Raw genomic sequence first — 22803 nt, 5'->3', positions numbered from 1 at the left:
GCAGGCTGCATTACCACTATCTATAAGTGAGGATAGCCTGGCCATATACAGATAGTAGATCATTAAATACAGTAAATATAACATGACAATACTGGTCAGAGAACTTCGTTGGAAAGCTGTGGTTTGTGGAATGCTTACAGTGGTGATTTGTAGAAGTGATTCCTGTGTATCACAGCTCCAGAAATCTCTCCTAGCACCGCTTGCACAAAGCCTAATGACTGCTCAAGAGAGAGAGAAACAGAAGGGAAAACGGAATATTTTGTGAGGTGAGGACTAGCATAGCAAATTAAAATGAATTACCTTCTCCTGAAAAAATACTCATACTAGTTTATAAACCCAGACACAGGGCCCATATCAGAGATATGTTTATAAAGGTAAGGACCAATTTGTATGCATCTTTCTTTCTGCCGCTTTAATAATAATAATAATAATAACAATAATAATAATAATAATGACACTATTATTGGACAAGGAGAACTTTGATACAATGGATTAGTGTTTGGAAGTATGTTATGTTATCATACACACAAAGATGTTTTCAACGTTAGTAAAAAGATCAATTTCAATGACAATCTACTAAAGAGAACCTGTGGAAAAAATGTATATATAATAAAACAACAGATACTTGCCTAAGAAGAGGGACGCCACTAGTGGCTTCCCATGTTGTCCTCCCCCACTGCCCGTGACCCTCCTTAACTTCTGGGCTGCGCTCCCCTGGCATGAGCACGGCTGTGCTGTACCCACGCAAGCACGGGCACGCCTGCGCAGTAGCATGGTGCCTACTGTGCAGGCAGGGTCGTATTCGCCCAGGTCATGCTTGTGCCTGAAGAGGAGCATGGTACCGGGGTTTCAACTGACAAGCTTTTGTGGGTAAACCTGGGGGGGGAGGGGTGACTAGAGGACGGCGTGGGAAACCTCTATAGGATCCTTAGGCTTCCCGCTTTTTAGGTAAGTATTTTCTTGGATTGCTCAGAAAAAGGCCACTCAATGATTAAAACAGTGGGACTAGTTGCATGGAAAGGGGGCGATCATCAATTACAAAGCTTTGTACTGCATCTGGAAGTACAAAGCTAGAAGGAGCAGCACTGAAATCTGCTTGAGAATGAAGTGGTGCGAGTAAACTGATTGATTCACTATCAGGGAAATACAGTACTGACTGTTTGCCAAATCAGTCATCATGTAATTTATCTCTGTATATATATATATGTATATGTATATAGAAGGAGCTGCTCCAACAATCTTTTAGCTAAATCTTTTAGGGTACTTTGGGCCTGATTCACAAAGTGGTGCTAACAGTTAGCACGCTGGTGAAAAGCCCTTTATCACGCCTAAACTCAGTTTAGGCATGATAAGTTTAGGTGTGATAAGTTTAGGTGTGATAAGTTTAAGAGTGATAAGTTTAAGCACCGACTGGGTTAGCACCGCAGTGCACAGCTGATCAAAAGTTTTGCGCTAGCAAAGTCTGGTGCACTTTGCATAGAGTTTAATGGCGCTGCTTTGCGTGCGGGACTTTTCACGCTATCTACACTTATCTAAACTTAGCATGCCTAAACTTATCACACCTAAACTTATCACACCTAAACTTATCACGCCTAAACTTATCACGCCTAAACTGGCTTTTCACCAGTGTGGTGCAATGGTTATCACGCCTAAAGTCTTTTAGGCGTGCTAACTGGGTTAGCACCGCTTTGTGAATCAGGCCCTTGGTGTGTACTAAAACACAAATAAGATTAGGGGTTCTGGTGTAGCGCTATCTCTGCAGTTATCATCATGTAATTTATGCCTAGCTTTAGATGAAGAGACTATGATACTCAGATGTATTATTCATTTTTTACACACATTCACATCCACCACACCTTTTCAGTCAACATCTTGTATATTGCCAGCTATTGCTAATGCAATCTAGTCCAGTGGCTTCACATATCTTCTTATACGCCATCATTCCAGCTCTGGGTCCCTACCAATTTAACCCAGAAGGTTGGGTAGGTTTCTTCAGTGTGTGAGTGCAGCAATGGAGGAGAATGTCTGAACTGGTCATGCATAATTACGGTCTACACGTGCCCAGTAGAACTAAGCAGGGCCGGTTTAAGCAACAATGGGGCCCCAGGGCAAAATAAACCTGGGGGGCCCCCCCAACATATACCCCGGAACAAAAATCGGCATTAGGGGACCTTTTTTGCAGCTGGTATAGTCAGGGTGTGAAGTCCCAATTGGTCGGAGCTCCACATTCTGGCTATCCCAGCCTGCATGGGGGACAAGGGGTTAAAAAGTTTCAGGAGGGGGGACCCCACAATTTTCTTTTTAAACTCCCACACTCTAAACATAAAAAAAAAAAAATTGGGAAAATAGGAAAACATGCCAGGGATCTTCATACAGCCATATTGCGGCTGTATAGCGATCCCTGGCCAAAGCGCTGCGGCTGCGTATAGACCCCCTGGAAACCCCGTCAGGAAATTTATTGCGCTTTCGTTTGATGCATGTAAAATTACACTACCGTTAGGTTTGCTACTAAAAGTGACATTTACCGCATTTAAAAATATACTTTTTTTCCTTTGAAACTTTAAAATCGATTTTCTCAAAAACTATAAGGTCTTTTTGAAAAATTGTTTTTTCCTCTTATTCCTAATGATCTCCTTAACATATCCTGCAAATTTAGGGTTTCTAGCATTTAAGGTGGATTTGCTATTAACCATTAAAGTCGGCAGGTTTTTAAATGTGTATTTTTTTCCTTTGAAACTTTAAAATGGATTTTCTCAAAAACTATAAGGCCAATTTTGAAAATTGTTTTTTCCTCTTGTAGCCACTGGGGGCCCCTACAAGCTCTGGGGCCCTGGGGCAGCTGCCTCCTTTGCCTTAATTGTAGCGCCGGCCCTGGAACTAAGCATCAGCTAGTAGTTAACAGGTGATGGGGAGTTTGACTTTGAAACTATGTATAGGTATTAATGAATATGTACTGTGTAAATGCTATTATTGGCATGCTGCTGTAAACTACAGGCACTTCTAGTACAAAAGGAGCATACAGTGTGTTCTGGGACCAAGGGTGGAGGGGGAAGTTCGGTGGAGCTCATTTGTGGGAGGTAATGTTTACTGCATTTTATATGTGGGGGTTTCATGTGGGAAAAATGTTTGCTGCATTTCATATGGGGGTTATCATTTGCTGCATTTCATATGTGTGGATAAAGATTGCTGCATTTCATATGTGTGGATAAAGATTGCTGCATTTCATATGTGGGTGTCTCAACGGCAGATGCATTACAGGGGCAACAATGGCACAACCACCAAAACAAGAATGGTTTAACAAGTGGAGGCCATTGTCATTTTCCCTCCTCAACTCCTGTATTTCTTTACTTGGCACTTGGCTATGTGTCACCACTGGTGGCATGAGACAATACTTGGACCATACAGAGATTGCACAGCTAGTCCAATTCCTTCAGGATGGCACATTAATACCTCCCACTACCAGAAGGTTTACTGCACCTCCCAGTACATTCTGAAGGGCATGGGAGAGATTCCAGTATTCCAGAAAAGTGGCAATTACTCGAGGAGAACTGTATAGGCTCGTAGAAGGTCTTCTCTGGGCAATGGCCTCTAGCAGGCCACTTACAGGAATGTCTTTGACCAATCAATCAGAAACAGACTTCACAAGGGTGGCCCGAGGATCTGACCTCTCTGTGGAGCTCAACTGGCATTTGCCAATAACAAAATTGGAATATCCATCAAATGATGTGGCATTCTTTCATTCAACACATTACCAAATCCATATCAGTATAGATATCTAGCAGTAGGGCAGCATGGTGGCATAGTGGTTAGCGCTCTCGCCTTGCAACGCTGGGTCCCTGGTTCTAATTCCATCCAGGTCAACATCTGCAAGGAGTTTATATGTTCTCCCTGTGACTGTTCCTCTGGGTTTCCGCCCACATCCCAAAAAAACATACAGATAAGTTAATTGGCTTACCCCTAAATTGGCCCTAGACTACAATACATACACTACACGATACATACATTGACATATGACTATGGTAAGGATTAGATTGTGAGCCCCTCTGAGGGACAGTTAGTTACAAGACAATATACTCTGTACAGCGTTGTGTAATATGTTGGCGCTATATAAATACTTGAATAAAGTAGTACTATTTATTCTATTGAGATGTTTGTGTTTTAAACTGTTGAGCGGTGTATTCTATCTGCTATAGCCTTATATATATAATCTACAGTGATATTTTAGTTTGTTTTATTCATTTAGAAAGTTTCGAAGTAAAATGTTTAAAAGATAATTGTATCAGGAGAATATTAAATGAAAATGTGCCTTCTGATGGAGCCTCCCGCGCTGCTCTGACTGGCAAGCATTGTGTAGGGAAGATTGCGTAGCTCCACAGAGAATAACGGAATTTAATTATCAGCCCTAGGAAACAGATTTGCCTTTTGTAATATCAGAGCCTTTTCTTTACTGTATAATGCTTTTTCATTGGAAAACCTTACTGGTGAAACCAGGAGGTGAAGCTTCAGAATTGATACTTTCTGCATCCATTCATATGTTTCTAATTAACCACTTAAAGGGAACCAGAGCTAAAGTAAAGAAAAGATTCTATACATACCTGGGGTTTCCTCCAGCCCCATACGCGCTGATCGATCCTACGCCGCTGTCCTCCGCTGCCTGCATCTACGAGAACCGGCTCCCGTCACTGACGTCATCGGAGCCGAGCTACGCTGGAGAAGTGCGCCCTCTACATATCTCTCCAGCGGCTGCTGCAGAGATACGCAAAGAGCGCACTTCTGGTACGCTAGACTGGCTCCGACTGACGGAAGAGCAGGGAGCCGGTTCTCATAGGTGCAGGCAGCGGTGGATGGCGGCGTGGGATCGATCAGCGCGTATGGGGCTGGGGGAAGCCCCAGGTATGTATAGAATCTTTTCTTTACTTTAGCTCTGGTTTTCTTTAAGGACCACAGGCTTACACCCCCCTAGTGACCAGGCTATTTTTTTTACAAATATGTGCTCTGCAGCCTTAATGACTCACTGCAGAGCCACACAACCGAGCAAACAAATGAATCCCCTCCCCCCTTTTCTGCCCACCAACAGAGATTTTTGTTGGTGTAACTAAACTATACTACTGCTGTAAAAAGATGCTAGACTCGCGGCCCGGCGCAAAACATCCCACGGCCCGGGGTTTGGGGACCTGTGCTCTTTCCTTAGGAGAGTATCTGTGTTTTTTGTTTTACTATCACTTCAGCCTCCCTTTAATTGCTATACCAAGAGAAACTGCAGCTGTCCGCAAATGCTGCACATCCCAGCCTGTCTGCCACCCATCATATTAGCCTTGAAGCTCCAGGTAGACTTCTAGAGAAAGGATTATGACAATCTAAGGGGCAAGAGGTTGAGATTTCTGGTAAATGATGTCTACAAATATATCACTGTTGCTATAGTTACAGAAAAGACAAAATGTATTTTTTGGCAGATACAAACGATCAAAGCTGGTTGAGGAACTTAGAAGGAAAAGTGATTTTAATTGCACGATTTGCAAGCTTAAAGAAAAAATAATTTAATATAGAACTGTAAATTAAACATAAAATAACACTTTACAAAAGTAAAAGAAGAAGAATTTAATATAAAAATGTAAATGAAACATCCTAAAATAGCAGAAGGAAACAAGATCAGCTCCACATGTTCAGGCACTAGACTTCTTTTACAAAGTTAGTTTCTCACACACACACACACACACACACACACGTGCACGCCCAACACACACACGTGAGCGCGTGCACTCCGGACACACACAACAGAAACACAACACATCATACACACCACAGACACACACATACCACAGACACACATATACACAACACAGGTATATGTATAGCGACCAACTGTCCATTTTTCAGAGGGACAGTCCCTCTTTGGGAACCAAATCCCCCTGTCCCTCTTTCCTCCTCATTTATGTAAATACAAATATGTAATTTTCTACTGAAAATGTGTTTAACTGACTCTAAACTTTATACCCATCTTTCAGTTGATACATTTCTTAATTTCAAATGTTAATATGAAGAAAAACTAGTGATGATAGAAAGGACCAGAGTGGTTTGAATTCTAAAATTACATCTTTTGCTTAGGAATTTTTAGTAGTATGCGTGGCTAGGGGTGTAGTGGGAGCGCGGTTAGACTCACGGACACACACTGTCTCATTCACTACAGACACACACTCTCTCACTCACTAGACACACACACTTACTCACCACAGACACACACACTGTCTCACACACTCTCTCACTCACTTCAGACACACACTCACTAACCACAGACACACACTGTCTCACACACCTGACACACACTCTCTCACTCACCACAGACACACACACTCTTACTCACCACAGACACACACACTCTCTCACTCACCACAGACACACACACTCTTACTCACCACAGACACACACTGTCTCACACACCTGACACACACTCTCTCACTCACCACAGACACACAGTCTCACTCACCACAGACACACACTCTCTCACTCACCACAGGCACTCACTCTCTCACTCACCACAGACACACACTGCCTTAATCACCACAGACACACACTGCCTTAATCACCACAGACATTCACTCTCCCACTCACCACAGACACTCACTCTCCCACTCACCACAGACACACACTCTCTTACTCACCACAGACACACATTCACTAACCACAGACAAACACTGTCTCACACACCTGACACACACTCTCTCACTCACCACAGACACACACACTCTTACTCACCACAGACACACACTGTCTCACACACACTCTCTCACTCACCACAGACACACACACTCTTACTCACCACAGACACACACTGTCCCACACAACTGACACACACTCTCTCACTCGCCGCAGACACACAGTCTCACTCACCACAGACACACACTCTCTCACTCACCACAGACACACCCTCTCTCACTCACCACAGACACTCACTCTCTCACTCACCACAGACACAAACTCTCTCACTCACCACAGACACACACTCTCTCACTCACCACAGACACACACTCTCTCACTTACCGCAGGCACTCACTCACTCACTCACCACAGACACACACACTTTCACTCACTCTCTCACTCACCACAGACACACACTGCCTTAATCACCACAGACACTCACTCTCCCACTCACCACAGACACACACTGTCTCACTCACCACAGACACACACTCTCTCACTCACCACAGACACTCACTCTCTCACTCACCACAAACACACACTCTTTCACTCACTCACATGAAAGGAATAAAATAAAACAAATGTCTATTTATAGTAAGATCTTTCAGTTCCATAAGCATCTCCATATGCCTCTCCTTAAAGGTCTAGCCTCAATGTGACCTTGTTGTATTCACACCATGGATCACAATGTGCCCGTATGAATGTCTTCAGGTTAAATATGCACCACTAACTTAAAACTCATGTGATAGCTCTACAATGCTGCTGACTGCAGTGACAAATGAGGGCTCATCGTATTTCAGGGACAAGAGGTGCGCATAGCTCATACAACCAGTGCAGCACTATCACAATTCCTGAAGTCATGAATCGCATACGTCTTATGTCTTACAATGCACAGAATATTGATTTATGAGCTTTGGGAAGTACTGCACTTGAAGGACATTTAATAAGGTGTAAACTCACAGACTGGAGAAAACACGATATACAAACTGTACCTTCTTTACATGCCACGTACAGGCTGAGGACATAAAAGCAGTTGCATTTCCATGCCCAGCCATCTGAGAAGTCACCTCACGCATAGCATATGGTGGTATCTACATCATGCTGCAGAGGTGGACAGACAGGGCACAATAAACAAAGTGATCCCAGTTTATATTTATGTGCATACTACAGTCCTCCTTTGTAGGTGACCTTGATTTTTCCATATCCTTGACAGTGAAGGGGAACGACTTCTCGCTTAGTCAGGGACGCCTCTGGTAATTTTCAGGAGCACTGTTTGGAAAATGTGCCTTTGAAGGCATTTTTCAATCAATACGATGAAATAATAGGAGTGATTAATGTCCTCGGGTCTCTCCTTATTTTCATGATTCGGTGAAAAGAGCTTTTATAGTCCCTAAAAAGTATGGAATAATAAATCCAAGAGCCCTTGCTGAGATGCTAATAGTGGCAACTGCTATGTAGATATAATCATAGCTCCCAACTGTCCTTTTTTTGGAGGGACATTCCCTCTATGGGACCAAAATTCCCCTGCCCCTCTTTCTTACTCATGTATCCCTCTTTCACCATTGATTCTGAGTTGATGCAGGATTATGCAAACTTTGCATGCACATTTATGCAGCTTGAACGTGGACATATTGCATTCCACCTTATCAGAATTCAATTGGTCTATTTTCAAGCTGCTTACATTTGCATACAGGATGTGCATAATCTTGCATCAACTCAGAATTATTACCATCTCATTTCCTCATAGTACTGATTTACTATATTGTTAAAGGGTGCCGGAAGTGGCATGTGGAATGATAAGATTAACATGTGAACATATAGTAGTAGCAATCTTACTTAGAACTTTCCTATGTTTACTTTTTCATTTTTTTTCATGTCGAGGGTTAAACCAGTACCAGTACTGTCTATGTAATATAAGTACTGCACTGAGATTTTCCAGAAAACTAAGATGCCAGAAAACCTCTGGTGATTAAACAAATACTTAAAGAGAGTCTGAAGCGAGAATAAATCTCGCTTCAGACCTCATAGATAGCAGGGGCATGTGTGCCCCTGCTAAACCGCCGCTATCCCGTGGCTTAACGGGGGTCCCTGATCCCCCAAATCCCCTCCGTGCAGCGGGGGAGCGCTTCCGCATTGGGACAGGGCTAACCACCGCAGCCCTGCCTCCTCCCTCCTCTATCAGACGCGTACCTCCGCCTCTCCCCCGCCCCTCTCAGTCTTCCTTCACTGAGAGGGGCGGGGGAGAGGCGGCGATGCGCGTCTGATAGACGCGCTGAGAGGCAGGGTTGCAGCCGTTAGCCCTGCCTCCAGGAAGAGCAAAATTTATGACCAAGTTGGTCGTTGATTTTGTGGGGGGGTTTGGGGGTGAAGGGACCCCCGTTTTAGCCGCAGGATAGCGGCGTTTTAGCAGGGGCACACATGCCCCTGCTAACTATGAGTCATGAAGTGAGATTTATTCTCGCTTCAGAGTCTCTTTAAAAAGGAACTTTAACTTCATTCCAATCAGTAGCCGATATCCCCTTTCCCACCAGAAATCTTTACCTTTTCACAAAATAGATCATTATGGACATCAGTATGGATGATATTGTGATGAATCCCCTCCCAGACTTTGATTTCATGACCGCGGTCATGACAGTTTCCTGTCTGTGAACTTTGTTGCATTGTGAGAAATAACAACTTTTTCCAACTGCCAAGCAAGCAATATCTCCCTCTGTGCATAGAACTCTCAGTAACGAACATTCCATACAGATCACCTGGCAGAACTAAAGATGTCACCACTAGTGATACATTTCAGAATGTAAATCAGGGAGAGGAAAGATCTTACAATGGACAAACACTGACTAAATAATTTATAAATGAACATTGTGAAAACAAATAAGCAATTTCATTAATTACATTATTTTCACTACAGTTCCTCTTTAAAGGAAGCCAGAGACGACAGATACTTACCTTTTTATACATACCTGGGGCTTCCTCCAGCCCCATAAGCTCGGATCGCTCCCATTCCGCCGTCCTCTGCCGCCTGCAGCTCCGGTACCGGGTCCTGTAACTTCCTCCAGTCGCGGCCAGTCTGCGCAAGAGGAAGTGTGCTCTCTACGTATCTCTGAAGCAGCTGCTGGAGAGATACGTAAATATCGCACTTAAATTGCGCCAGACTGGCCCCGATTGGAGGAATTTGCAGGACCCAGTACCAGAGCTGCGGGCAGCGGAAGACGGCGGCATGGGAGCGATCCGAGCACATGGGGCTGGAGGAAGCCCCAGGTATGTATAAAAAGGTAAGTATCTGTTGTCTCTGGCACACTTTAAAGAGATAGCAAGACATTAATGAAAATGTATCTCTGTGTGTTGGAGTTAAAATAGATAGGCATAGCTCCCAACTGTCCCACTTTTGGAGGGACAGTCCCTCTTTGGGGGCCCGTCCCTCTTTGGGGGCCCTGTTCCTCTGTCCCTGTTTCCTCCTCATTTGTCCCTCTTTTTATGTATATATATATATTTCTCTACTAAAAAATATGTTTGATTGACTCTAAACTTTATTTCCATCCATTAAATTGATATACTACTAATTTTAAAATGTTACTATGAAGGAAAATGAACCAGGATAGAAAGAACCAGTGTGGTTATGAATTATAAAACAACATATTTTTCTTATGAATTCTTTATGATATGCATGACTAGGGGCATGGCAGGGGCGTGATCAGGGGTGTGGCATGGGTGTGGCTTAAGTGTCCCTCTTTCTCATCTCAAAAAGTTGGGAGGTATGATAGGGGGTAGGGCAGCACTCATGCAAGGGGACAAAGATGTGACAAGACCTGCAGTCCCTGGACTACAAGGGAAGATGCAAAAAAAAAAAAAAGGTTTAGATCAGCATCAACAGTGAAGTAAAAGCTCTTTTATTAGACAAAGTCAGAAGTCCATAAAAAATAAGAATACGCCAGCTTGTCTAGCTCGTTAAAGCTATAAAGCAGGAATTTAAGTGTGATGTTAAACATAGCTCATACTTCAGAATGGCATTTTCAACCCTTACATACAAAATGAAAGTATTGGAGCAATGGCGTAGCTAAGGAGCTGTGGGCCCCGATGCAAGTTTTACATTGGGGCCCCCCAAGCACTCTATACATAACAATTCATACGGCGCACCAAAACCTGCCAATGGCAACTACAGTGTCAGAGGTGCAAGAAGGGGATGGGGAACAGTTTGTTAATGCTTACCACTGTTCAAAGTATCTATAGAAGTGAATATTATGAGCACAGGACCAATAGAGAGCTAATACTGAAGTTGAGAGAAGGCCCCTCTGATCCAAGGGCCCCGATGCGGTTGCAACCTCTGCACCCCCTATTGCTACGCCCCTGTATGGGAGTCAAAGAAAGTTGCACTCAGGATTACTCCTACAAATACAATGACTTATCTCTTAAGGTTATTTCCACTTCAGGTTTGTTATAAAGACAGCAACGATTGAAGGAGAAAGGAAAGAAGAATGAGCAGAAAGAGAAGAACAACAAACAGAAAAAGAAGAATGAATAGAAGGAGAAGATGAATGAAGAGAAATAAAAAAGAATGACTAGAAAAAGATAAATTAACCAAAGGAAATGAATAGTAAATAGAATGAGAAGAAGACTGAGCAGAAAGCGGAGAAGAACAAATTGCAGAAGATGAATGAACAGAAGCAGAAGATGAATGAAAAGAAGGAGAAGAAGAATGAAGAGAAAGAAAAAGGAATGAGTGGAGGAAGATGAATAAACAGAAGAAGATGAATAGTGAATAAAATGAAAAGAAAAATGAGAAGAAAACAAAGAGGAACAAATACAGGATCTTCTGAAAAAATTAGCATATTGTGATAAAATTCATTATTTTCTGTAATGTACTGATAAACATTAGACTTTCATATATTTTAGATTCATTACACACAACTGAAGTAGTTCAAGCCTTTTATTGTTTTAATATTGATGATTTTGACATACAGCTCATGAAAACCCAAATTTCCTATCTCAAAAAATTAGCATATTTCATCCGACCAATAAAAGAAAAAAGTGTTTTTTAAAACAAAAAAAGTAAACCTTCAAATAATTATGTTTAGTTATGCACTCAATACTTGGTCGGGAATCCTTTTGCAGAAATGACTGCTTCAATGGGGCGAGGCATGGAGGCAATCAGCCCGTGGCACTGCTCAGGTGTTATGGAGGCCCAGGATGCTTCGATAGCGGCCTTAAGCTCATCCAGAGTGTTGGGTCTTGCGTCTCTCAACTTTCTCTTCACAATATCCCACAGATTCTCTATGGGGTTCAGGTCAGGAGAGTTGGCAGGCCAATTGAGCACAGTAATACCATGGTCAGTAAACCATTTACCAGTGGTTTTGGCACTGTGAGCAGGTGCCAGGTCGTGCTGAAAAATGAAATCTTCATCTCCATAAAGCTTTTCAGCAGATGGAAGCATGAAGTGCTCCAAAATCTCCTGATAGCTAGCTGCATTGACCCTGCCCTTGATAAAACACAGTGGACCAACACCAGCAGCTGACATGGCACCCCAGACCATCACTGACTGTGGGTACTTGACACTGGACTTCAGGCATTTTGGCATTTCCCTCTCCCCAGTCCCCAGTCTTCCTCCAGACTCTGGCACCTTGATTTCCGAATGACATGTAAAAGTTGCTTTCATCCGAAAAAGTACTTTGGACCACTGAGCAACAGTCCAGTGCTGCTTCTCTGTAGCCCAGGTCAGGCACTTCTGCCTCTGTTTCTGGTTCAAAAGTGGGTTCATGCTTCCATCTGCTGAAAAGCTCTATGGAGATGAAGATTTCATTTTTCAGCACGACCTGGCACCTGCTCACAGTGCCTAAACCACTGGTAAATGGTTTACTGACCATGGTTTTACTGTGCTCAATTGGCCTGCCAACTCTCCTGACCTGAACCCCATAGATAATCTGTGGGATATTGTGAAGAGAAAGTTGAGAGACACAAGACCCAACACTCTGGATGAGCTTAAGGCCGCTATCGAAGCATCCTGGGCCTCCATAACACCTGAGCAGTGCCACAGGCTGATTGCCTCCATGCCACGCGACACTGAAGCAGTCATTTCTGCAAAAGGATTCCCGACCAAGTATTGAGTGCATAACTGAACATAATTATTTGAAGGTTGAATTTTTTTGTTTTAAAAACACTTTTCTTTTATTGGTCGGATGAAATATGCTAATTTTTTAGATAGGAATTTTGGGTTTTTATGAGCTGTATGCCAAAATCATCAATATTAAAACAATAAAAGGCTTGAACTACTTCAGTTGTGTGTATTTGAATCTAAAATATATGAAAGTCTAATGTTTATCAGTACATTACAGAAAATAATGAACTTTATCACAATATGCTAATTTTTTGAGAAGATCCTGTAGAATAATGAGCAGAAAACGAAGAAGAACAAGTAGAAGAATGAGCAGAAAATGAAGAACACATAGAAAAACAATTATTAGAGGCAGGAGATGAATGAACAGAATGAGAAGAAGAAAGAGGAGAAAGAAAAAAAGAATAAAAATAGAATATGGATGAGAAGAAAGAGAAGAAGAAAGTAGAATAAGAAGAAGAATGCCTAGGAGAAGATGAATAGAAGGAAAAGATGAACAGAAGAAGAATGAATAGGAGAAGAATGAGCAGAAGTAAGCAGGGGGAGAACTGCATCCATATAATGATATAAACGTTATTTTCTTTCATTATACAGTCAGTGTATGTAGCACACATTGTGGCCACCTACTACCTTGGATCACTAAAGCTGGATATATGATAATTCACCTGAATTGCCAGTCTCCAGAGCAATCACTCTCCTACCATATTTTGGCATATAAAAGCTATTTCTCCATCACCTCACTAAAAACAGCTGCTACAGTATACAGTATATAGCTGTGCCTTCACAAGATAATGTTGTGCTTGTGCAGATGCCTGTCAGTGTGGGACACATACTGGTGTATTTGTATATATAGGTGGTGTGTATGTTAGCAATGTGCAGACCGGTATGCTTCAGCATCTGTGCAGAATCAAAATAAATCAGTTTAGAGGGCGCAGTGACAGCACATCAGGTGTCAGAATGAATAGGCAAAGTACTGATGGCAAAAGCTGTAAGTTTATCTGAAAGCCAGACTGCCTGCAGCAATAAGAGCCCTATGTCATCTATATTCACAGTCACACACACACACATATACACACAACCAAACAAAAAACACAAAGTACACACACACACACACACACACAATACACACACACACCACGCACACATACCACACACATACCGCAAACTTGTACACACACACACGCATACACACACACATATACACACACAACCAAACAAAAAACACAAAGTACACACACACACACACACACGTACACGTACACACGTCCGGAAGAGACATACTTTCAAGAAGTGACATTGCAGAGACGCTAGCACACTCTCTAGCTAGCACCAGGTCCTACAGGTCTGACATATGTTGCAGACCCCTCCAGACTGCAGAAGTGACGGCACTCCTGGGGGACAGCACTGACGAAGGCTTCGTAGGCACACAGCACTACAGTATACATTCACAGCTGGTTTTAGACACAGTGCTCTGCAGAATTGGGTTTATTCTGTAAAGGACAGAGAGTGGCACAGCAGGGAATAGAGACAATAATGTAGAACAGAGCTTAGCCTTCAAGGGAAATTTGAAGTGACAGTAATAAGCAGGTTGGCATCTTTATTTTATTTAAAAATAACACAACACACCTGTCATGCTTTTGGCGTCAGTAACGACTGAGTCACAAGCCTGGAACAAGCATGCCGTCAGTCCGAACACCTAATCTGCATAGTTGTTGTCAGTCAGTGACTCATATAGGCATGCCATGTTCAGACGAGTACATAAATTATTATTACGCCGCCTGGCAGTTGGGCGCAGGGTGAGCCAAATGACTGCTCACCCTGCTGGCACCAAAATTCCCAGCGGCATTAAATGCTATTTCCCCTCCAACGTGACGTAATTCGGGGTCCTGCTACTGCTGGCACCCGCATTACCGGTACATGCCCACGGTCCATGGCATTGCAGCTATAGCCGCACTGATACCGGGCATTATGCGAAGCACAGCGTGCGCTGAGTTGAACTGCTTCTTGTTGATAAAGCAAATGGACAGAAAGTGCCATTATGGCCCCTTTTACACTTAAGTTACGTACACATATTAGATTAAAATTGGTTGAAATGAACGTTGGCCGACGATCAGCTGTTTAAGCAGTACGAGAATGGCTGATCGACCGCATGCACACATGAACAATTGTAAGATGATTGGATCCTGAAAGAATGTGGAAGTGAATTAAGGGAATGACCGATGCCTGTACAAACCTGTGCAACAACAAACCATCAGCAAATCCAACAGCAATTGTTTAATACATGGGGAGAGGTGGAAGCACGCACTGCATAAACCGCTGGTTTTCATTAAATATGAAAAATGAACAAACAAAAGAACAATTGTAAAGCGCATACGCTGTTGTACAAAAGAAGATTATTTGACATGAATGATGGAACACGCACATGCCATAATTGCACCTGCACATCACACAAAATGATCGTTATCCGTTGCCTAATTTTCAATACTCAGTCTCTGCTTAGCGATCGTCGGTCGAAAGTATCCAACAGGTCGGATCATGACCGACTCCCAATGTCGGTCGCTTAACTACTAGCTGACTGCGTCACACCGATGGGCATGGCCGCGACGGCAGCCCCAGGACCGCCTAATGCCGATCGGTGTAAAGTCCTGGGGCTCTGTTTTTCAGGAGATCGCGCGCAGGCTGTGCATGCATCTCCTGCTTGGTGGGCGATCGCCGCTCTGGAAACTGTTAGACGGCGAAACAGACGTCTATTTACCTGTACAGTGCTGCGATCTGCAGCAGCACTGTACTGGGGACAGCCGTGTGACACGGCTGTCCCCCTGTGTCCCACAGGAGCAATCCGCTGTGATAGGCTGAAGCTGATTGCTGTGATAGGCTGGCCAGGGAAGGGAGGGTAAGGAAGAAAAAACAAAAATAAACATATTTATAAAAAAAAAATACAATAAATATTTAAAAAAAAAAAAAAACCTGGGGGCGATCAGACCCCACCAACAGAGAGCTCGTTTGGTGGGGAGAAAAGGGGGTGGTCAGTGGCGTAGCAATAGGGGTTACAGAGGTAGCGACCGCATCGGGGCCCTTGGGTCAGAGGGGCCCTCCCTCAGGCACAATATTAGCTCTCTATTGGCCCTGTGCTGTTGATAATCACTTCTATATATGCTTTAAATGGTAGTGATCATTAACAAACCGTTTCCCATCCCCTACTTGCCCCTCTGACACTGTGGAAATCCTTGGCAGGTCTTGGTGTTTTGTTATGTATAGAGTGCTTGGGGGGCCCCATGTAAAAATTGCACCAGGGCCCATAGCTCCTTAGCTACGCCACTGGGGGGGGGGGGGTCACTTGTGTGCTGTGTTGTGCGGCCCTGCAGCTTGGCCTTAAAGCTGCAGTGGCCTATTTTACAAAAATAGGCCTGGTCCTTAGGGGGTTTAACACTGCGGTCCTCAAGTGGTAAATCCTGTCGTTGATGGTCAGTCGTCAATGTACACACAGTGCGATTATCGGTAGAAAAATTGTTAATTGTTCATTTTAACTAGGTTTAGAACGACTTTTATCTGATGTGTGTATGTAGCTTTAGTCTGTTGCATTGCGGCGCAACGGGCATTATCATTGCAACACAATATTCTTATGGGGCTTTCACATTAAGTTTGGAGCGGGCAGTTGCAAAGCAGTAACACACAGCATGTGTGCTTTACCTGGGTAACGTATGCAGTTACACTGGCAGTGAGGCATGCTTCCCTGTACTGTTTGCCTTACTGTATGGCCACACTGCAACAATACCACACGGTGTGTCTTTTTGGATCAGTTGCTTTGCAATCTCATCACAATGCAACTTACATGGTGTGAACGGGCCTATTACTGCAGAAATAACTGCACATTTCTATTCTCCACACAAAGAAGCGATCAGTTTATATGAGGCCCATTGAGTACACCACATTCATAGTGGATGACTGATTGGGAACAATGGAGAACAGAATAGTCTGTATATAATGCCCACTTACAATGTTTACCACTTTCACCACCATTGATCGTACTTTAGGAAGCAAGGAAGTCAATATATCCCTTACAGATAGTTATACCTTAAAAAGAACCTGAGGTGAGAGCAGGGCTGGATTTGTACTCTTTACCGCCCAAGGCCACTGTAACCAGCTGCCTCCTTCATTATAGGTAGCCAGATGACCCCTCCCCCTTACTCTCTAGTATAGGTAGCCTGATAACCCCTCCCCCTCAAGTATAGGTAGCTAGATGACTCCCTTAATCCTTCTTTCCCATTCCCACCTTTCAGTATAGGTAGCCAGCTCGCCTCTAAACCACAGTAGCTATCAGTGTCACCTCTCCGCTCGTCTCCAACACAGAAGCTTCCTTTTCCCCTCCATCTCTCCTGATCTCCCTGCATTGGAGCATTCGCAAGCTTGCAAATGCTGTACCAGTTTAGCCTGCTGCTTTGGTGCCCTTACTTATGTGGTGCCCTAGGACATGGCCTAGGTGGCCTTGGCCCAAATCCGGCCCTGGGTGAGAGGGATATGGAGGCTGACATGTTTCTTTTCTTGCACATTGCCTGGCTGTCCTGCTGATCCACTGCCTCTAATACTTTTAGCCATAGACCCTGAACAACCATGCAAATCAGATGTCTATGACAAATCTATGACAAGATTAGCTGCACGCTTATTTCAGGTATGTGATTTAGACCCTACTGACCAGAAAGATCAGCAGGGCTGCCAGGCAACTGGTATAGTCTAAAAGGAAATAAATATGTCAGCTTCCATAGGTCTCACACCTTGGGTTCCTTTTAATGTTGCAGAAAAACTAGATATGACACATTGGGGTAAATTACAGTATGAGTGATCGATAGTGATGAACTCAATCTAACTAAATGTGAGCATTGGTGCTATAGATCGCTTATGAACGACCATATAATCAAATTATGCCTTCTGTCTGAATTTTTCTGTCAATTGTTAATTGAATTGTAGTATAACCATCAGTTTAACCTGATCTGCTGGTAAACTGTTTCAGATACAATCAATATTCCCCTTAGATTAAAAAAAAATGTTCCTTTTTAAGGTTCATGTAAAATTGTAGCATGTGTGGCCACTTTTAGGTAACGCCACTCTTCGGCCACATACATTAGACTAGGCTCACACTGGCAAGCTGCGTTGCATCGATACTGCACAGGTACGTTCCCATTGGCGTTTTAGCAGTGCAGTGCGGTGTGGTACCGCATAGTTGCATGTTTATAGTTGCAGTGAAGCATACTTTTCATTAACTGTATGCTTCACTGTATGGAACACATGGCGCCCTTAAAGTGTACCTGAGATGGCTTAAATTGTTCTATTTATACTTACCTGGGGCTTCCTCCAGCCCCATGAGGTGTGTGGGGTCCCTCGCCATCTTCTCTAGCCGGTCTGTTCTTTTGGAATCCTTCCTGGTAATCCAGCCAGTCAACGCACTTCTGTGCATGCGCGGCAAAGCTCACACCCCTGGCGCACTCCCGCAGGTGCAGAATGCTTCCGGGGATGGGAAGCATGATCGGGAAAGCACACGTTCCCGAGCCGCACATGTGCAGAATTACCGGACAGGATTCCAAGAGAACAGAGAACACTTCATGGGGCTGGAGGAAGCCCCAGGCAAGTATAAAGAGACCAATATAAGCCATATAAGTGGTGTAGTGGTTGGGCAGCACGGTGGCTTGCAGCGCTGGGTCCCTGGTTCAAATCCCAGCCAGGTCAACATCTGCAAAGTGTTTGTATGTTCTGTCTGTGTGGGTTTCCTCTGGGCTCTCTGGTTTCCTCCCACATCCCAAAAACATACAGATAAGTTAATTGGCTTCCTGCTAAATTGGCCCCAGACTATTGATACATACATTACACAATACATACATAGACATGCGCCTTTGGTAGGGACTAGATTGTGAGCCCCTCTGTGGGACAGTTAGTTACAAGACGATATACCCTGTACAGCGCTGCGTAATATGTCTGTGCTATATAAATACTAAAATAAATCAAATAAATCTCAGGTTCACCATAATGTGTCTTTCTCCCTCCATTGTGTTTTTACAAGGCCTGTAAGTAATGCAACGCCCTAGTGTGAACCTAGCCTTTCACTTGCAGCTCTTCAATTTAATCAAACAATTGCATGTGTGAAATATCAAACTGCAGAACAATTGCGACTGATTTTAATCAAATGCAGTCATTTTACTGAATGAAAGAGTAGAAACTTTCAGATCTAATTGAACTGAATAGACCACAGAGATAAGGCTCGCGGTGTGCAGAGCAATCCTGCATGATGTAAGTTTTTATCCCACATGTAGACCAGGAATTAAAGGAGAACAGGGACTCGTCCTTAGGTAACAGGTCTAAAAGGTATTCATACGTTATTAGATCTACTATTTCAAAAATATATTAAGATCCAAGCTATTTAAGCTTTTCTTAGGGGACACAGGACTGCAGAGTAAGGGTTCAGTTCTTTAGAGTGCTCAGTTCTTAGGGGATCCAGTATTACTGAACAGAGGTCTAGTTCTTGGGGGACATAGTACTGCAGAATAGGGGTTTAGATCTTATGGGATACAGAATTGCTGAATAGTGGTTCAGTTCTGGGGGACACATTACTACAGAACAGACATTTAGTCCTAGGGGACACAGTTTTGCAGAATAGGGGTCTAGTTCTTAGGGGGCACAGTACTGCTGAATAAGGGTTTAGTTTGTATGGGACACAGGATTGCAGAATAGGAGTTAAGTTCCTAGGGGACACACTACTGCAGAATAGGGGTTTAGTCCTAGGGGACACAGGACTGAAGAACATAAGTATGGTTCTGCTAAATAGGGGTATAGTTTTTAAGTAACAAATTAGTAGGGGTTTAGCTCTTAGGGGGCACAGTTCTGCAGAATAGGGGTTTAGTTCTTAGGGCAGTCTTTTACGGAAGCAGGAAATTTGGGCGCATGAGGCAGGTGGACAAAAAGGGCGCCGCCATTCACTCCCATAATAAATATCGTTTAAATCGGCGCCCAACAGGAAAAAAGGGCGCCGGAGAAAAATAACGTTTTAAAAGCGGCGCCCGGAGACTTTTAATGTTTTATAACTGTTTCTCATGATTACACATTATTTAATGATTTATAATTTTTAAAACATTATTTTTAAACGAAAAACAGTACAATATTTTTTAAAACATTACTTTTAAACGAAAAACCGTACAATATTTTTTTTTTTTTTTTTTTTTCATTTTTAAACGAAAAACCGCACCATATTTTTTTAAAACGTTATTAATGCTTATCACAGGGGGGGTCTTAGGTTTAGGCACCACCAGGGGGGTCTTAGGTTTAGGCACCAACAGGGGGGTCTTAGGGTTAGGCACCAACAGGGGGGTCTTAGGGTTAGGCACCAACAGGGGGGTCTTAGGGTTAGGCACCAACAGGGGGGTCTTAGGTTTAGGCACCACCAGGGGGGTCTTAGGGTTAGGCACCAACAGGGGGGTCTTAGGGTTAGGCACCAACAGGGGGATCTAGGGGTTAGGGATAGGTACAGGGAGGGTTCTGTGTGAGAGTAGGGTTAGGTATAGCTTTAGTAAAATTCTTATTAATGTTTTATAAAACGTTATTATAAATTTCAATTTTTAAACAGGGAAGATTAACGTTTTTAAAATTGCCGATTTTATACACATTATTTAATGATTTATAACTTTATAAAACATTATTTTTAAACGAAATATAACACAATTTTTTTTAAACGTTATTCATGATTAACTTTTAAAACCCTGCGCCCTTTTTTCCCGGCGCCCTTTTTTAACATACGCGTCTTTTACACCCTGGAGGAACCCTACAGATAATTGATCTCAGGGAACTTCTACATTAGTGGAGGGAATGGGGATTTATTTGGCAGGAAACGCAGTCTTTAAAAGAAGATGTGGATGAAAACTTCTTGTAACTGTAACAACCTCCTTGTTTAGCCCCCATTCCATGTTGTTCCTCCATAGTACCCCCTATTATGGTAGCCAGTTTTAGTGTTTATAGCTCCCGCAATTATAATGCCCCCCTATAAAAGGAATCTTTTTTATACTGCCCACTGACATACTGTTGTTCATTACTGTGCTCCTTATTATATTGATTGACCCAGAATTTAGCCCATTTTTTAATAGAGGAGCCAAAAAGGTACTTTTTAACTTTACAGACTGAGGCCACTCTCATCAGAGGGGAAAATGCCCAGAAACCCCTGCATTGTCCTCAAGGAACCCTGAGAAATCCTGTCTTAGGGGACATAGTAATGCAAAATATGAATTCAGTTCTAGGGGACATGGGAGTGAAGCATAGGTGTATGGTTCAAAAGGACACAGTACTGCTGTAGTACTTGGGGACACAGTACTGCAGAATAGCGGTTTAGTTCTTAGGGGACACAGTACTGCAGAATAGCGGTTTAGTTCTTAGGGGACACAGTACTGCAGAATAGCGGTTTAGTTCTTAGGGGACACAGTACTGCAGAATAGGGGTTTAGTTCTTAGGGGACACAGCACTGCAGAATAGGGGTTTGAAGGACAACTGTAGCGATAGGTATGTGGAGGCTGCTATATTTATTTCCTTCTAAACAATACCAGTCGCCTGGCTGATCTGCTGATCCTCTGCCTCTAATACTTTTAGCCACAGCCCCTGAACAAGCATGCAGCAGGTCAGATGTTTCTGACATTATTGTCAGATCCGAAAAGATTAGCTGCATGCTTGTTTCTGGTGTCATCCAGACACCACTGCAGCCAAATAGACCAGCAGGGCTGCCAGGCAACTGGTATTGTTTAAAAGGAAATAAATACAGCCTCCATAATCCTCTCACTACAATTGTCCTTTAATTATTAGAGGATACGGAACTGTAAAATATGAGTTTAATTATTTGGGGACACAGGACTGCAGAATAGGAGTATGGTTCTAAAGGAGACAGTACTGTAGAATAGCAGTTTAGCTCTTAGGAGACACAGGGGATTAGCTCTTTAATAAAACAGCTCTGCAAACCAGAATGGTCCTTATGGGACACTGTTCTGAAAGATAGGAGTCCTCAGGTCTCACAGTTATACCATGCTTTAGAACAAGGGTAAAGTTGGAGTCACACAGCCATGGAACTGGTAGTTATGCCTTTATATGACCAAATGTGGTAATATGTGTATGGTTACTGTGCCACTAAAATATTTTTACCATGAAAATATACCAGTGTGTCTCTCTTTTAAGTAATCCAGATAAATAATTCCCATTAGAATACACATCGCAATTGTTACAATTTTGTTAAAATGCAATGTCCAGTAAGCCCTTGAGGAGAGAGCTCTGCAGAGCTGAAGTTATTCAGGAGGTACCAGAGCAATGCAGAGCTGAGGTTACAATTGAGGTATAAAGACTGATGCTCCAAAGACACAACACTTTACCAAACTACAGATATGCAACAGTTTACTGTACTTGTCACTGCGATCTGATAGCATCTCCCACATACCAAACAATTAAAAAAAATCACAGCTTTAGTAAAAGAGAAGAAAAAAAGCTCACTGGAAGACTAATGACCTTCCAGAAATCAATGTCCTGGAGCCTTTTTATGCTAAAGATCAGTAAGTAGAATCTGCCACTCACCTTATCATCACAAGCCTGATGCCATTATTCAGATGTGACCTGCTCTGTCGCAGTCCTCCATTCCTCAGTAGGATAGCAGCTAGTCCAGTCAGCATGGTGCATAGTCCAACAGTGGCAGGACTCCGCCTGATGCTCACATTAACACCCGCATTATGTGAATGCAACTTTGCTCATCCCCACCAGAAGCTAAAACAGAGAGGAGAGGAGAGCGGAGCCTGGCTGCTGCCGTATTACACTGTGTATAGGGGCACTCTGCTCTCCATGCCTGCCTGCTGCTCATGTCTCTGCTTATCACATGCTGCTAGGAAGTCTGCACATGTCCAGATTTTTAGGAACTCAAAGGACTAACATTTAGGATTACCACTGCTCTATATGCACTAGTGAACTGTGTGTTTTATCCACCAGTAGGAAAC

The 22803-nt window shown here is 43.1% G+C and overlaps 1 protein-coding gene across 1 annotated transcript in view; it reads right to left on the bottom strand.

Annotated features, from left to right (window-relative positions):
• ADRA1A (adrenoceptor alpha 1A) overlaps window positions 1–22529 on the bottom strand; it is a 174313-nt gene extending 151784 nt beyond the window's left edge. Inside the window, exon 1 of the mRNA XM_068272419.1 lies at window positions 22391–22529. The gene's annotated coding sequence lies outside the window, so the exon portion shown is untranslated. The remainder of the gene's footprint in view (window positions 1–22390) is intronic.
• Window positions 22530–22803: the final 274 nt, after the last annotated feature.

Source organism: Hyperolius riggenbachi, chromosome 3 (assembly GCF_040937935.1).
Source record: "Hyperolius riggenbachi isolate aHypRig1 chromosome 3, aHypRig1.pri, whole genome shotgun sequence".
Taxonomy (NCBI): domain Eukaryota; kingdom Metazoa; phylum Chordata; class Amphibia; order Anura; family Hyperoliidae; genus Hyperolius; species Hyperolius riggenbachi.
This window is presented reverse-complemented; position numbering and strand designations above follow the sequence as displayed.